This window comes from Condylura cristata, unplaced genomic scaffold (assembly GCF_000260355.1).
Source record: "Condylura cristata isolate star-nosed mole 26May11 unplaced genomic scaffold, ConCri1.0 scaffold00010, whole genome shotgun sequence".
Classification (NCBI taxonomy): Eukaryota; Metazoa; Chordata; class Mammalia; order Eulipotyphla; family Talpidae; genus Condylura; species Condylura cristata.
In genome coordinates this window covers 8,331,367-8,349,786 of record NW_004567111.1, presented here as the reverse complement: position 1 = coordinate 8,349,786, position 18,420 = coordinate 8,331,367, and positions in this window count along the sequence as shown.

Sequence of the window (18,420 nt, the reverse complement as noted above, 5' to 3'; positions counted from 1 at the left end):
CGGCACCCCCAGAATTGGCTTTATGCATAACCCTTCAGTCACCATGAAAGATGTCTACCCCCGGGCTTTTTTATAAAGGATTTTGGTAAATGAGTGCAGAGATGGATGCATGTACACCTACATTCTGGAATAAACTGGAATTTTTAAAACATGTTTTGAAGTAGCATTGCTATGTCTCAGGTGTGCATCATTTTAAATGAACATCTGTTCATACTCCATCAAGTTCATCACTGGAAGTCGAGTATAAGTATCCCATTTTACCCAGTTCCTTCTCCATCCCTTCCCTTCTGGTGACCACTGATTTGTCTGGAAGTTTATTTTTGTTTCATCTAGGTGATTTGTTTGTTTTCCATATACATGGAAACCTATGGTGTGTGTCTTTCAAGGAACAAACTGGAATTGAGTAGGATGAAGAGCTAAACACCAGACTTGCATGTGACCTGCACTACTCTAGATGTGCTTGTTTAAATTTTATTTTAGATACAAGTTATTTCATCAATACATGTACAAACCATAACTCTCTGGAATTGATTCACCTTTCTTAGCTACTCACTTTGATTTTGAAACTTCACTCATTAAAAAAAAAAAAAAGGGGCCCTCCCTGGTGGCGCAGCGGGTTAAAGCACTGCACTGAGAAGCTAAAGCCACTTCCACATGAGTTCGATTCCCGCCTGCCCAGGAGGTGACCACATGGCGTGGCAGACCTCTCCTGACCCACCCGCTGCTCCCCTCAGCAGTGTACTTCATCATCTGCCTGTTCTGCTCCCCACTGTCTCTGGTGAATCCTCTCACCGCCCCTGAGCCTCTGGCCTGTACCCCAGTTCTGTATGTACAAATAAATAAATCTTTAAAAAAAAAAAAAAAAGACCTTCTTACTTTGCTGGTGGGAGTGCAAACTGGTCTAACCATTATGAAAAGCTGTGTGGAAGACCCTCAAGTTGCTAAAAGAGGGGTTATGATTTAGCAATTCCACTCCTAGGTATCTACCCAAAGGACAAAACAACATTAATTCAAAAGGAAACCTGCACCTCTATGTTGATTGCAGAATTATTTACAATAGCTAAGATAGGGAAACAACCCAAATGCCCAAAACCAGATCCCTGGATCAAGAAGGTGTGGTATGTCTACACAATGGAATACTACTCAGCAACAAAAAAACCATAAACTCATGCATTTCGCAGCAATATGGATGGAGCTAGAAGGGATTGTGCTTAGTGAAATAAGCCAAAGGAAAGAAAAATAAATCGGGTGCTATCACTTACTGGAAGAGCACAAGAGAACTGAACAAAGGATCAAAAAATATATAAAACACACTGGCAACTATAGATCTGAGGCATAAAACAGGGAAGAGGGAGGAAAAGGGATCAAAACAAGGGTAGGAAGAGAGCACGAGATGGTGGTGATAGCTCACAGGGCTTTGGAGGTGGGATGTTTCCAGGCACTACACCAGAGGAGAGAACTCAGGTACTGTACAAGAATGAGAGCAATGTAAGAAAAATGTTTTAAATTAATAAAAGAAAAAATAGTAAAAAAATATAAACTGCACTTACAGTCAAAAGAAATATTTAATTTGTTGTTTCCACATTGGTATAGTAACCAGGCTTAAAAACTTCACCAGGAATGAAGTGACAAATTGCCATATAATTTTCATTTCTTTCAAGTTATTTACCATTTTCTTCTCACTCCTACACCTTGCTACTGTCATGCAGAAGAAATAAAAATCATGAGAGAAGAAGAAAAAAAAAAACGTATGGGTTTTGGACATGGTTCAGTAGCTGTCACAGTTTGGTGAACTTTTTACTATTCATTATTTTTAGGGAAGTGTGAATTATAGATACTTTAATATTTATAAGCATCCAAAAATACCTGCCTGGAACTTCTGGTTTTGTTTCTACAGTCCTTTCAATTATGCCAAAAGTGTTTTCTCATGGCACATGATGTTTTTAATTATTTGCACTGATGAACCCATCCATTATATATTCATTCTGGCACCTATTTCTGCAAAATGATATAGATATGATCAAATGTTGACCATAATGATACAAAGATGTCATCAATTTGTGTAATACTCATTAAAATGTAGAAAATAATGATTAGGAAACAGATGTGATGTTTCCAGGATCGGCAGAAACAGAGAGGATAGAATGGAGAACAGAAATCCAGTTGTTCTAGAACAGAAACTGCTCCTTACACAAGCCTTTTTATTCTCCCTATCAGTCTTGTGGGGAAGAGGACTGAAGAGCACATTAGACTCCTCAATAATCCTTAGGCACTGCAGATCCTTCAGTGACATTCCTGCCTCATCACAGACAGTCACAGCACTCAGCTTGTGTGGATTCTCACTGGGTATATTTGTTTCCTCCTATACCCCAAAGATGTGCATATGAGGTTCATGGGGGTGTTTCAACTTCCTCAGTGTGTGTGTATATGTGTGTGTGATGTGGTTGGTGGTGGAAGTTGCCTTGAGCTGCTGGGAGAAGCTTCTAGACATCCATGACATTGAATCAGAGTAAGTGAGTTGGGAAATGAATGAAGATAAATGATCACTTAACACTAGAAATGTAGAAATGTTTGGAGCCTTATTTATAAATTTGGTGATGATTCTGTGATCAGGAATATACTGTAGAAACTTAACTGTTATACATCAGCTAGTGCATCATACAGTTGGTTTCATGATCTGTCATTTCACAAATTCCAAGAAACTTTGGATGACTTTATGTGAAGACTTGCAATGATAAGTATGTTATATATTAAGTAGAGATAGACAGAGACATGGCAATATTGTACGGGTAATAAAATATACTTTGTCATACTACATTTGAATTACATTTGAGCAAATCCATTACCATCAATTTTTGTACTATATTTTACATTTTTTCTCTTCTGAGTACTGCAGATTGTTCTTTTACCATATATTCTGACTTTAAAGAACTCACAAATTTTATTTTGCCTTTTTCTTCTTAAAACCAACCTGAGGGTTTCTTGCTTCCTAGCACCAAGTTCTTCCCTACATTCTTCCTTCCTCTGAACTCATATTCCACTAGACTTGCTTCTCACTGTCTCTGGTCTTTTCCTGCATTAATTTCCATCTTCCCTCTCCTTGTTTCTCTTTCTTTGCTTTCTTTCCCTTTCTCTTTTGGGAGACTTCAGATGTGAGTCCCTTCTAAGGAAATGCTTTGCATCTTGTTCTCAGTAAAATCTATACATCTTTGATCTGCTGTTTTCTAGATTACGTTCTAAACAGTCATTTGTGTTTCATTTTTTCACATGTTCCTTCATGGAATCCATTCATTAGGCTTCACCACCACACCTCTTCTCTTTCTCCATTTCCTTTTCTTCACCCAGTGACCTGTCAACCACTTGTTTGGGTTTCTGTTATGCTAAAGCTGATCCAGCAAAGTTGCCTGCAGCTAGCAGCAAACCTGTGTCCTTTTTTATTACAAAGGGCACACATAACCCCACAGTGAAGACAGTCCAATAGAGGAACTTTGTGTTTGGTTTTCTATATCAACTTTAATATTTTGATGACTCAAAAATCAAACAACCTCATAAAACAGCAAAAGCCTGACAAATTTTCTAACAGTATCTCAACTTTTACAGTTATTCTCTCTTGCCTGAATTCTATTTTGCATCTGTATTTCCTTTTCCCATCCAAAGCTTTCTGTTACCTTTTTTAAAAAAGATTTATTTATTTATTCATACAGAACTGGGGTACAGGCCAGAGATGCGGAGGGTGAGAGGATTCACCAGGAACAGAGTGGGGAGCAGAAAGGGCAGGCGGGGATCGAACTCATGCAGAACTGGCTTAAGCTTCTTAGTGCAGTGCTTTAACCCACTGCACCACAAGGAGGGTCCAGCTTTCTGTTACTTTTACTGAAGTTGTTAATGCAACAAACCTATCTTCCTTTGGGGGTCACATTAGTTCCCAAATCCATAGTTTTGGACTTGAGGAGAATGAATTGCTTTCTGAAATATTAGGAATGCCTTCCAGAATGTTGTTATCTTTTTCTGTTAATGCTGCATCCAAAGTAAATGCTTGTACTTTCCCCTGATAATATGAACCCCCCCAATTCAACTCATTATTTCCTGGGATTTGAATTACAAAGTTTCTTGTATAAAGAAATAGCTTGTGTAAAGAAAACAATTTCTGTTGGGTGAATGTGGAAACTTTACTTTAGCTCATGCCAGTTGTAGCAGTAATTAATAACTTCATCTCCATCACTATTACATAATTTTTACCACAACATCTAACATTTACTAACCTTAGCTATATGCCAGGGACTAACACTTTAAAGGCATTATCTAATCAAAGCAGCTGCACCTAACTTTGTTTTTCTTTAGAATAACTTAATATACAGTTCATAATTCCATTCTACCAGAATGACAGATGCCTTATCTCAGATATTTCAAGGTTCCCCTTTTTCTGGGGTCACTGCTAAACTTCAAGGTTGTGAGGGACATTATTAACCAATGAAGCTCCCCCAGCTTCCCCATGAACAAAAGGGTGATATTATACTGGGTGGCAAGGCAGGGTACATATTGGGCAACCCAGATTAATATTCTCATTTTCTGCCTCCTTTGTACCTGGAGCCAATTCCGGCCAATGAGACATTAAAGGAAGCAGGGAAATTTCTAGGAATGCTTGGGCTTCTCTCCCTCTCCTTCCTGTTTTGACCTCAGATGTGATGATGCCTGGAGCAGGGACCACAATCTTGGGACTCTGCAGGCAAAGCCAAAAAATTGCAAGCACTTTATTGAACCACTGAATCAGTCTTCACAACCATCTTTTCTTGGACTTCCTATTGTGTCCAAGAAAATTTAAATACTTATTTAAATTTTAATGATTTTAAAATTTAAATATATTTAAATACTTATTTTTAAAGTCCCCAAAGTTGTGTATACATGCACGATAAAGTATTGAACAGTACAGGAAAACCACAGAATGCAGGAGTATGGGGTTACGGTCATTCTTTGGCCACTAACATCCCATCGAGTCCTCCATTATCATTTCACACATGTCATCACTGAGTTCCTTTGTATTTGCCTATTCATTGTTTTTAAATCTGAAACTTTAGACTCTGGTTTTTGTTATGATGATTCTAGTGCTGGTGACAAGTACTGGTGACAAGCATCTCATCTGATTCAGTGTTACCAATACATCTCTAAACTTCAAGGTTATGATAGACACTGTTATTAACCAGTAAAACTCCCCCAACTTCTTTGTGAACAAAATGATGGCACTGTGTGGACAGCAAAGGGACGCAGATGCTTGGGAAGTTGGTTATGGCTCTGTGGTGGATTGTTATAAAGGTATTCCCACTTAACTGATTTTTAGGTATTCATGTCTTGTGTGGGTCCTTCCCACATGATTCCAGGCTTGGCTTGAAATCTAGATTTGGTAAGTAAGGATCAGCAAGCATGTTGCAAGCAGACAGGTTCAATAAGCTGCTTCCCACTGAGGTTTTGTGCTTGGAAAACTCTCTGCTGCCATGGTAGAGAAGCACAGTTCATAGAAAGACCAGCGGTAGAAGCTGAGACATTCTAGTTGGCCTTCAGAGGACTAACCAGCCAATAGCTAGTCCAAACTGCAAGCCATACAAACAAAACACCCTTAGTGTTTCAACCCAGCTGAACCTCAGAGTAGGGATAGTCCGAGCTGAATAACTGAGCCCAGGCAACCCACAGAGTCCTAAGAAGCAATAGATTACTTGTTGGAGCAAGCCACTAAGGTTAAGGGTAGTTTGTTACATAGTAATTGATAACTGGAAAAGACTCCTCTCCCTGGACACCCCATGATTTAGAGAATAGCCATATTATAATGACTGGCATAGAATTAACATTAAGAAAAGAGAATTATTTCTTTTGCATTTTTTGTTGCAAATCCTAGATATGATTTTCACATGTATGGGGCACAAAAAGATTGATACATGTACAAAAATTGAAAACTCTACTTTCTCATTTTATTGTATTAAACTAAAGACCTCTGTAGTGCTCTTCATACGCTACAGGCATTTTACAATATTGTTATTTACCCTTCATTTCACTCTTTTTACCTTCTATGTACACTACAAATTATTGTACTTTTTATATTTTGAATATACTTTATAGTTATTTACATTTTTAAAATATTTCCTAACTTTCCAATATAACACTAATATTGGGCCCAGTCTGTATTTCCTTAAAGTATGTGGTTATGTTGACTGATGATAGCTCTGGGTCCAGGCAATGAGTAGAAATGGAACATCAAAACCATTACAGTAAAGGTCACACCAGAAAATCTATAATAAAAACATGAGTCACAGCCAATTGCTCCCTTCAGATAATATTTCATGTAATTATTGCAGAAGCCACAAAAATATTTGGACAATTCAAGCTGGAGATAGTGCAGTGGGGCAGACTAAAAAAAAGCTTTGGAATGACACAGTGGATAAGGTTTTCGACCTCTCTGATTATTAGCTTTTCATCTATAAAGGGCTGTTATTTTATAGGACAGTGGTGAGGATTAAATGAGACAAGAAGACTTAAAAAACTTAATGTGGGGCTAATATACAGAAGGTATGTATTATACTATTCTTATTACTAGGATTGAGTTATTAAGGCTATCACTAAGATCTTATTACTAGGATTGTGCTCTAGTGGGGAATTAATTTCTTACTGTCACAACACTGTCTTGGTTTGAAGTGTACACAAATGCTTTAATTTATGAGGGTACCTTTCAGTAACTTACCACTTTTTTAAAAAATATGCTTTATGAATGGCCTATATATATATATATATATATATATATATATATATGTATGTATGTATGTATGTATGTATGTATGTATCTATTGCAGAGTATATTAATCCTATGTGCTTGCTGTGACACATTTGTTTCAACATTTTGTTGATTCAGGTTTATATCAATAATAGATGAAAACTACCAAACTTTTTCTGAGATAGATTTTAAGTACTTGAATTTAAACATTCTTGAATCACTAAATTTAATCACTCTTTGGCATTTTCAAACCTTAGGGATTTGGCCCCAGTATCATTCTCTCCTAAAAATAATGACTAAAACCAAACTAAAAACTCAACTTTGACCTGTTATCGGCACAAATGTAACATATCAGGAAAAAGCAGTAATCAAACTTGCTGGTCCCTGTACAATTTTAAAGGCGGATTTCCTAACCTGGTAGGCGGACAAGTGGGCTAATTTGGGAGGTTCCTTGTGAGAAAACAGATAAGCAGTATTTGAAACACAGAGGAAAGAGGACGAGTTAGACTTCAAGAATGGACAATAAGGAACATTTAAGGAGGGAAAAGGATGGTAAAGAAAATGTTTGAGGCCCTCCCTGGTGGCGCAGCGGGTTAAAGCACAGCCCTGAGAATCTAAAGCCGCTTCCGCATGAGTTCGATTCCCGCCTACCCCGCCTATCCCGCATGGCGCGGCAGACCTCTCCCGACCCGCCCGCTGCTCCCCTCAGCAGTGTACTTCATCGATCTGCCTGTTCTGCTCCCCACTCTGTCTCTGGTGAATCCTTTCGCCACCCCTGAGCCTCTGGCCTGTACCCCAGTTCTGTATGTACAAATAAAATAAATCTTAATTAAAAAAAAATGTTTGAAGTGGAAAATAAACTGATAGTTGAATACGATGCATGCATAAGGGAAGAAAAGCTCACAAAAGAAAGAGGTCTTGCAGAAACGTGAAAAAGCTCCAGAGATGAAACGTTATGAAAATATTGCTAGTCAGTTATAATCGACCATGGCAAAGCCACATGTTTTAAACTGAAACAACTGACAAAAGCAAAATGACCTACTCAGCATTGGAGAAATGGAGTTTCAAAAAGGAGGGCTTATTCGGTCCAAAAAAAATAAGTGGGGGTAGATAGTTTCAGGACAGCTGAGGCAAAATTTAAGGAGATCATGGGTGGCATGAAAATGTTGAGAAAAAAACAAAAAAACAATCAATTTCCCCCTTGCAGTTATACTACCATTAAATCCGAACTAATTATAATGAACAATTATGGCCACCTTCGGAGAGACTTAGAAAAAGAAGAACCTGCCGGCATAGCAAATCTAAAGAATTATATCTGTGGCAGGTATAGGAATACTGATAAAAATTTTAATATCATTCTTATCAGGCGAGTCTCCCGCTATAAAACGTTGGCGCTCCTCACTGCCTGCAGAACCCAGCTTCGGGGAGTCTGCTAAGTACCCGCTTCTGCTCCCTTCCTTCCCACCCAGGGTGACCCCACCAAACTCGCAGGGCTGAGGCCCAACCACCCCCTCAGGCCTTCTGCCTCTTTCTCAAGATCTGGGCCTCCACTTGAATAAATGTCCTCTCCTCATTTCAACCTTGATAACACAGAGGTCAAATACAGCATCTTCTCCCTTGTTCAGTGAATGTATGTGGCCAGTTTACCGCTGTTCTTGAATTCCTTGGACTCTGGGACACAGCGTCGAAACAACAGACTGAAATCCTTGCCTCACAGAGCACATTTTAGACAAGACAGGTGGTGGAGATAGCAGGTGAATAAACAAATAAACCACACTGAAACCTTCCGCCAGCTCTTGTATGTTCCCATGGCTGTTACAACACTTGACCACAAAGCTGGGTCATTTAAAACAATAGAAATGTAATTGTCTCACCTCTTCTGCAGGTTGAAGTCCACACAGGATTGCTGGGTGGGTCCCACTGCTTCTGAACCTGTGCTGCCTCTTCCAGCTTCTGGGGGTGCCACGGCCCCGAGGGCTCTCACTCCAAGCTCTGCCGCAGCGTTCACCCTCCTGCTTGTCCCTGGGAGTCTCCCTCTGCCTTTCTCTCAGGACATGCTCCATTGCAGTTAGGACTCACTCAGAATGAGATTCATTTCTAGATGCTTAACCACTTCTGCAAAGACCCCTTTTCCAAACAAGGCCACTGCATAGGTTCCTGGCATCTGCAGCAGTGACCTGCGGTGGGGGAGGGGTTTCCAGACTAGCTGTCCTCTAACCTTTGTAGAGTTCCATTTTTTAAAACTTATTTTTGAAAGGAACAATTCACTTACGTTTTTAAAAATGACATTCTACATTGTCAATGGCCACCCATGGGCCTGTTTTAAATCTCTGTTTTCTCTTTTCTCTCCCATCACCCGCAGCCTGGAGCCCCTGTGAGCTCTCCCCCGAAAACAGACCTTCCTTCCCTTATCTCTTTGGTCCAAACAGCATTGTCTGGCCTCCATACTCTTGCTGTGCCTCCAAGGTCTCCCCTGACTCAGACTGCCGGGCTGCAGTGGCTGCTGGTCACGGCAGAGTGCAGCTCGCCCCGCCAGACCTGGGCCCTGAGTAGTGTCACCTGTGCCTCAGGCCTCCCTGGCCACCCATGCCAGCATTCAGTGCATCATGGTTAGGGGATTGCATGTGATGATTTCTGGGTCGACCAGTCGACCATCTCCTAATGCTGTTGTGGGGTGTAAATGCCATCTGAGCACCATATTTTGGGGGGATCTTAAGAGGGGCTTCCGGAGTGTAGGCTGGAAAATTGCCTGGAATCTGAACCAAAGCAGCCCCCCACTCAGGCATCATCTGTAGCTACCATTGGGGCAGCCTCGGGCCCTTCAGAAGGATCTCCCTGGGCAGGGCCATGGTTAGGTACAGGTGCATTGTTTCCTTAGGCAAGAAGCAGAGGAATGCCTCTCAAGTTTTCCACAAGGAGCAAATAGGGAATGTCTGGCTGACCTTTAATCAACTTAAATTGAAATAGCCGTTTCATCTCTCGGCGCACTGTTCAGTTTTACTCTACTTGTGTGGTTCTAAAGTGAGAGCCCAGGTCAGTGGCACTAATGGCAAGTGAGTCCCTGAAGGAATATAGATTTTTGGGGTCCCACTCCAGAGCAACTGGGGATGGGACTGAAGTAGCTGTGACTTAACAAGCCTGCAGGTGTTTCTGATTCTTGGTAAGAACCACGGTTCTAAATGGATTTTAGTGGCTTTAACCACTCTCATTGTGTTAACCACTCTCACTGGTTTAACACCATCTTGGTTATTTGACTATTGAACAGTCTCTGTGATGCCACACCTTTTTCTTTTAGTAAGTGAAACACCTTGGAAAAATCCTTTTTTGAAGTTATATGAAAAACTACAGACACACACACATCTATGATAGTTACATATTTACATATATGAGTATTTGAAATATACTTATTTATGATAGAAGAAAACACTGGGTGTATCCAAGATTTTGTCCATAAGTACAAAGGTAACCTTAATTTTTTTCTTACATCCTTTATTTTTTCTTATTTACAGAAATATAATACGTATTAATTGAAAAAATATTAATTTCCTCTGTACCACAAATTAGTTGATCTGAGAGAAGTCCATGACATATGCTTTCCTTAAAATTTTATTACTTTAAAAATTATATTAAAGCATGAAAACTGAACTAGGTGGAGAGTAGCCACCAAAACAAATTCAAGCTGGATTCTCATGGTTCATATTGTAGAGCACAAAAATATTCAAAGGAAAATGCTCAAAATTGAATTAAATTAAATTTAAAAATAAGTTCCAAAGGACCAAAGAGCTAGAGTAAAAACTAAAGTCTTAGAAGTGCTAGAGGAAAATATGGCAAGGTTGCTTTACAAACCTGCAGTGTAAAGGTCTTCCTGATGAGGACTCTAAGTCTACAGTCACTAAAGAGAGAGTAATCGATTTCAACTTCATTAAAAGAAAACTTGAGAACCTATGGCCTGATGGATTTGTATGTTTGTGTCCCATACAAACAGCAAATTGAGTAAAAACACAACATGTGCTTAGTAAGTCTAGAGGAAATCCCCTTAGTTCAAAGGAAAAAGGAGGAAAGAATCAGTGACCCATTAGAAAAATGAGCAGGACCCAAACAGAACAAGAAATACAAATTGTTCTTAAATATGTGAAAAGATACCATCCATCCCCATAAAAAGAAAAATGTGGACTAAAACTATTATTAAATACCATTTTAATTGATTTGATTAAGTTAATTACAATTATTGGAGAATGCACAAACTGGCAAGTAGAGAAATGGAACCTTTTAACTGAGACAGTACAACTACTATTTGGGACAATTTGGCTTTCTTTCTCAAAATGACAAATTCACCATTTACTCTTTGATCCACAGATGTCTTTTCTTTATATTTACTCTACAGAGACACCTGCATACTGAAAAAAAAAAAAAAGCAGATTATTGATTGCAGCATTTTTTATATTCTAAAAATCAGTGAATAACCTAGCTATCCATCCCAAGGAACTGGTTGAATAATGATAGAATAGCCACATAGTGGAATACTATGCAGCTGTGAATATAAACCAGGGGGTTATTTTGTACTCTTGTGGAAATATCACTGAGACAATTTTTTTTAAAGATTTATTTATTTGTGCATACAGAACTGGGGTACAGGCCAGAGGCTCAGGGGTGGTGAGAGGCTTCACCAGAGACAGAGTGGGGAGCAGAACAGGCAGATGGACGAAGTACACTGCTGAGGGGAGCAGCGGGCAGGTCAGGAGAGGTCTGCCGCGCCATTTGGTCACCTCCGGGGTAGGCGGGAATCGAACTCATGCGGAAGCAGCTTTAGATTCTCAGTGTTGTGCTTTAATCTGCTGCGCCACCAGGGAGGGCCGAGACAAATTCTTATATGAAAAAAAAGCCAAGTCTAGAGCAATGAATATAATGCTACATTTTGTGTAAGAAAGGGCAGCATGCATTTACAGAAGGTATTGACATATGCTTACATCTGCATGAGGAAACTCAGGGAGGACATAGGGGAAACAAAGAGTGAATAGTCACTCATGGAGCAATGGAGGGTGATCAAGTTAGAAGTAGATACAGCGCTTACCCTGTTAAATTATTTTGATTTTTTGAACCATGTGACTATATTACCTTTTCAAACAAAAGACAATTAATACAATTTCTAAAGAAAAGCAGATTATTTTTATAGTTTTACAAATTAAAAAGTTAATGATTGCACACTTGAAAAAATTGATCAAAGAGGTGTCATAATCTGTGGTTAAGCATGGACAATTTGGAGTCAGAAAAATATACACATGAATCAAGTTTTATTCTCTACACACTATGTTTTCTTTTACTCCCTGGGCTGGGGGGGTGGTGTGGGTGTCGGGAAGCCTGGGTGACTTCCTCCTTTCTGGTTTGGAAAAGAGAACTATTAAACTCCAAAATAGAGTCTTTGCTAGATTTGGTGTCTTTTAACTGGAAAAAGAAAAAAATTAACAGGCTTATGCCATGATTAAAATAAGATTTGGCAGAGATTACTTTGGTGATTAGCAGATGGAATGGAGAGAAAGAGATAAGCATTGTGGCAAAGATTGTTGCCATCCTTATAGAAGCGTCTTTGAATGTGAGCATGAAGTTGGGAGTGGTCCAGAGGAAAGGAAGGAGCACATGAAAACAGGAGACCCTGAAAGAAAAATGGATGGGGGTTAAAAATATGAGGGGCAAAGGAAACAGAGAGGAAATTGGCAAAAAGACCTGCAATGAAGGAGGTGGAGTGTAAGGAACTAGTTAGTATGAGAGGCAGCATATAAAAAAGAAAAAAGAGGGCCCTCCCTGGTGGCGCAGCGGGTTAAAGCACAGCACTAAGAAGCTTAAACCACTTCCGCATGAGTTCGATTCCCGCCTACCCCGGAGGAGACCACATAGCGCGGCAGACCTCTCCTGACCGGCCCGATGCTCCCCTCAGCAGTGTACCTGGGCGATCTGCCTGTTCTGCTCCCCTCTCTGTCTCTGGTGTATCCTCTCACCCTCCGCATCTCTGACCTGTACCCCAGTTCTGTACGAATAAATAAATAAATCTTTAAGAAAGAGAAAAAAGAAAAAGAAAAAAGAAGGGATGGAGGGAGATGGGCAAGAGAACTTGAATATGTGGATGGAAGAATTGAGATGATGGAAGAATTGAGATGTTAGGAGGGAAACTACAGAGACGCATGTGAAACAGCTGGGAAGGATGTTCCAAAGATGGTATGTGAAGCTTCTTGTAGGTCCATTGGGTAACAGGCACACAGACTACTATTCAGGAATGGAAACAATAGGCGGGCTACTTAGGAATGATACCAAAAAGCACTCTTTTAAAGAAATGGCGGATTCCAGGGCCCTCCCTGGTGGCGCAGCGGGTTAAAGCACAGCACGGCAAGCTAGCTGCAACACTTCAGTGCGAGTTCGACCCCGGATCTGGAGGTGACCCACATGGTGCAGCGACCTCTCCTTCCTCCTCTGTTGCTCCCCTCAGCAGTGTACTTCCTCAATCTGTTCAGCTCCCCACTCTGTCTCTGGTGAATCCTCTCACCCCCCCCTCCCCACACCTCTGGCTTGTACCCCAGTTCTGTATGACTAAATTTTCAAAAAACATTAAAAATAAAAACAAAATGGTAAATTACAGTTGGAAAGTAGAGGGATGAATGATGCAGCAACTAGAGGTAACCAGACCACCAGAATCTAAAGCATACCAACCCCTAGAGTTGACGGAAGCAGAAATTTCTGATGCCACTTGAAAGGGTCTAGTGGTATCCAGATGCCTGAGATACACTGCCCCGGCTCTCCGTAAGCAACCTTCAAAATCTGCCCTTGGTGGTGGGGATGTTTTGACTGAATTTGCTGTGCGTTGCTAGGAATGCAGTTAGGTTTGAGACTTGAATTGCTAGGTAGGAAGGAGTAAATTGGGTTTACAGATTAGGAAAAGAATATTTTCATGCAACCATTTTAGATCTTTAGGCAACTGACGAGACAAGGGAAAACTAAATAGGAAAGGTAGGAAGGGTCTCCATGAGGAGTTGAGAGGAGCAAGAAAAGTAGTGTCTTACAGGAAATTTAACCAGGCTTTAATTATCCACATGTGGTCGATGTGCTGTGCAGATTCACCTTGGCAGTTCAAAAATATCATGCCTCTGCTCTTCACGCTGGTTGCCTCCTAACGAGGTTAACTCGATAGTTCTAAGGGATAGACAGTGATTTTCATTTATGAATATGTGGGAAAGCATTAAAACATAAATTATACTATGAAAGTAAGTCCTAACAGTTTGGTTTCTAAAAATCTAGTGTGAAGAGCCTCTTTAATGATCTGATAATTTAGCGTGACCTGGGTTACTACAGTGTTTTCCTTAACCTCTTCAAAATCACCTGCCTACCCTCGAACGAAATATTTCCAGTTTTTAAATCATTTCTCTGCCTTGGGAGGTATGTTTGAACGGTTTTTCAATTTTAGGTCCCATTCTATATAGGACTTTGCATTTTTCCATGATCTCCAGTCAAACTCTCCAAGAAACATACAATTGGTTTATTGACAATATTAGGTTGATTGGCTTTGGCGATTACGGAGACCATACCAGCACAGTAGGAGATGGCAAGATCTTACTATGGGACTTGGGCTTGCACTGGGTGATTTTAAAGCAAGTTCAAGGATGCTATGAGGAAGGGACTCTTCCATGACAGGAAGGTTTACATCAAAGGCAGCATGAACAGTACTAACAAAAAAGCCATAGTTACTCCTGTAGGTGAGAATAGGAGCTACTTGAATATTCATGTGGGCAGTTCTCTTTTCTTTTTAAAGATTAATTTTTATTTTATTTATGCACACAAGAGCTGGGATATAGGTCAGTGGTGCAGGGGGTGAGGGAATTGACCAAAGACAGAGTGAGGAGCAGGGCAGAAGGACTGACTGAAGTACACTGCTGAGGGGAGCAGTGAGAGACAGGTGTCAGCTGCACCATATGGGTCAGATTACTGGCCAGGGATTGAACTCAAGCTGAAATGGCTGTGGATAGCTCCTAGTGCTGTGCTTTAACCCATTGCACATTTTTTTTAAAAAAACAAATATTGGCCCTCCCTGGTGGCACAGTGGGTTAAAGCACAGCACTAAGAAGCTAAAGCCACTTCAGCGTGAGTTCGATACCTGCCCCATCCGGAAGTGATCCACATGGCACAGCAGACCTCACCTGACCTGCCCGCTGCTCCCCTCAGCAGTGCACTTTGTCAGTGGGCCTATTCTGCTTCCCACTCTGTCTCTAGTGAAGCCTTTCACCACCCCTGCACCTCTGGCCTATACCGAGTTCTATATGCATAAATAAATAAATCTTCAAAACAAAACAAAACAAAACAAAATATTTACTTAGGTGCTGTGATAGTTTGCTATGAAGGAAAGAATATTTAGAATGTGTAACTGCAGGGCTAATTTTGCATAAAGAACCAAGAAATTATTTTTGAGTGGAAATCCAAGAGATAGGTGAGAATTGGCTGGAGGAAGAAAGGGAGGATGAAGGTGGGCCAATTCTCATCTGCAAAGGCCCTGGGGCAGACAGAGTAGAAAAATCAAAAAAGGCCCTAAAAAAAAAAAAACAAAAAGACTGAAAAAAAAGGCCCTGATGACTGCTATGCTCCCTGTTCTTGCCAAAGCTATTTCCCAAGACTCGTGGTCCAAACAATACTTATCAGCTGAGTAAAGCTGCCACAAGTGGTTTGCAAGAGTTAATGTTCTGTGTGTTCTATAGGACAAGTCTGCATTTGGATTCGGCTTATCTACTTGTACTTGTACCGTTGGTTTAACCTTTTCTACTTTAGACCTTTGTGTCTGCAACAGTGGCTATAGTTATCGATTATATTTCAGGGTTAGAATTTGTAAGCTTTATGTGAGTTTTCCCCTCAAATGTGTTCATCTATGATTTTCACTCCTATTTTCATCATGAAATGCTTGAGATCTATCTAAGTTTTCATATCTTCTAACATCTGTGTCTCCCCAAATTCAAAAAATAATTTATACTTACAAAAATATATCAAAACTGTGGAAAATATCAGCGTTCCAGTGCGGACCTGGGCCTGGATGTTTCCTCGGGGGACACCTGGCTCCTTCTCTGCTCTGGTTTCGAAGTCACGGCCTGTTCGGTGTCTCTGCCTTATCCTCAGCCCCTCAGTCCACCTTCTTCATCCTCAGCGGACTCCGCAGCCCCTTGGCAGTCGTGGGGTTGGCTGTTTTAAGTAACACTCATGGAGCAACACACTCAGTAGTTTTTGGCATCAGGATCTAAACACCTAAAAAACAGACTCTACCCTCAGCGAGTTTAAGCTGTCATCAGACCCTGTACCATCTTCCTATAAAACATGCAAAACCATTGGCCTTAGGAAGTGACTCGGTGCGACTGCTTCTCCTGGGCTAAAATAACCTTTGTTTTCTCCTTCGGAGTGGAAGAAATGACTTTTTCATAATATTTTGAAATTTTAAAATAAAATTTGGGGGTTACACACTGGTATTACTGTTGTTAAAATCAAATGACTTAATTGTGATCCCATTTATAATTGATGCTTTCACCTTGGGGTATTTGAAAATGAGGCGCATTTGCTTTTATCTTTCCAATGGCCGCCCCTTGTAATGCTTGTGTGAGCACAAGACTAAGAATTAGGAACTCTCCGCTCGGCCCCTGACTCACCAGGTTACCCAACTTAACCTCATCTGTGAAATGGGGATAATAATTCTTACCTCTCTCACTGGGGTGTCATGAGTATTAATTAGTGTTTGTCAAGGGCTTTGAGATCTTCAGATGAAAGGCCTGTGGAAGCTCAGTATAAAGTATCATTATATAAAGCCTCCTCGCCTCCCACTTTCACTGAGTCCTGATTCCCAATTATAGCCAACCGTAAATGGCGGTAATGCCGCATTCAGACACGACAAGGCAAGTTTTATTGGTCCATTAGGACATGCCTATTTGAGGGAATTAGTTTTGTGAAAATGGTTATTATGCCCAAGACTTTTATTTTAGGCAGTTGTTGGTCTTAATAGTTGATGGTTAAATATGCAGCCATTTGGAAAAGTTGTTTCACATTTCAATTGGGAGACAGGCTGCATCGCCATGCCGTTTACACCCAGAGAAACTCAGGCATGGGGGCGGGTGAACGCACTTCCCACAGAGTGAAATCATATTTACAAGGAAGGCCAACTTAGTTTCTGAGAAACCAGCTGGATAGTGAATTCAGAGCTTCCCCCTTCATTAGGGAAGGAGAAGCATCTCCCACCTATCATTTTCTGGGTTTCAGTTTCCAGGGTTTTGTGATTTGCCAAATAACAACAACAACAATTCCCTCATTAGAACCACAGTTCGTACATGGTGTGAGTTAAATCTAAAGTGGAAGCTTTCATTATTATTATTATTTCGTTAATATTATTATTAATATTTTTTCAGAGGATCAGTTTTGACTCAGTACTTGGCACTAGCAGGCTGGTGTTTGACTTCAGCGAGAGGCTATGACTTACAAGTGGCTGCTGTGTTGACAGGGGTGTGTTCTTTGAAGAATTAAAGCACCATGGGCTTATCTTGCTACAGATTTGTTTTTTGACAGGCCATTAGGCTGAGCACTTCGTGGTTCAAAAGTATCTCTTCATGTCTTCTTCAGGAAGTGGCATATTAGCCAGATAAGTCTATTTTTCAAATCTGAGTTGTTAACAAGATCAAGATGTTATCTAAAAGATGAAAACACGATTCATATTTTCATGACTCAAATTTCTTTGAAAAATACAAAATAACATTTTATAAATAACCTATATTCCTCGACCATTGCTGACATGTGTTTTCTTCTTTTGTTGGAAACAGAAAAAGATGCGATGACAAAAATTTACTATTTTTTTCATACAGAAAGCAAGAAACTGTTTCCTTTCTATGTAACATTTCCTCGTGAGATGGACTCATACATGTTTATAAATGCTGGATGACCTCTTTAGATCCATTCCTAATTTGGGTGTGAGGAAGAGAAAACCCATCATTGTTTTACCAGTGAAAACAGAGTTCCTTAAACAAATTCATTGTGTAAATAAGGAAAACACTTTCTTTACTTAAGAGTGAGGCCTAACATTGTCTAGGGCCTGAGAAACCAGTTAGTGGCATTGTTGGCATATAAGGAACATGCCAATTACAAATGATTCTTATCTACCTATTAACATACTTAGCAGTCACTCTTTAACACTTAAAGCCCATTATCCTGACCATAATTTTGCTGTTTGCCTACTAACACAGACACATACATACACAGTGCCTTTTAAAAAATAATCACAGATTTAAGTGATCTAATGCAGTTTACTTTTATTTTTTAAATTTTTCATCAACACTGAAAATCATTTATTCATTTTGTATGACACTGTGAATGACATGGATGGGACAGAAGGGAGACTACTATTAAAAACAATGTCTATTTTGATATAGAAGAATCATTTATTTCTAGAGAATTCTGGGGAGGTTGGGTGGTAGAAAGAGTATTGCTGGACTTTATCTTGCTAGGAAAATTGTATGAAGTTGTGGGGAGGAACAGAAAGGGGCCTGGAGGAAGAAGGAAGTGGAGGATGGCTGGAAGAGGGGGCAGAGATGGGGGAGAAAGTAGGAGTCGGATAAAAAATGGTGTCCCTGGTCATGATAATTGGTTAGATTTTATCCCAAAGA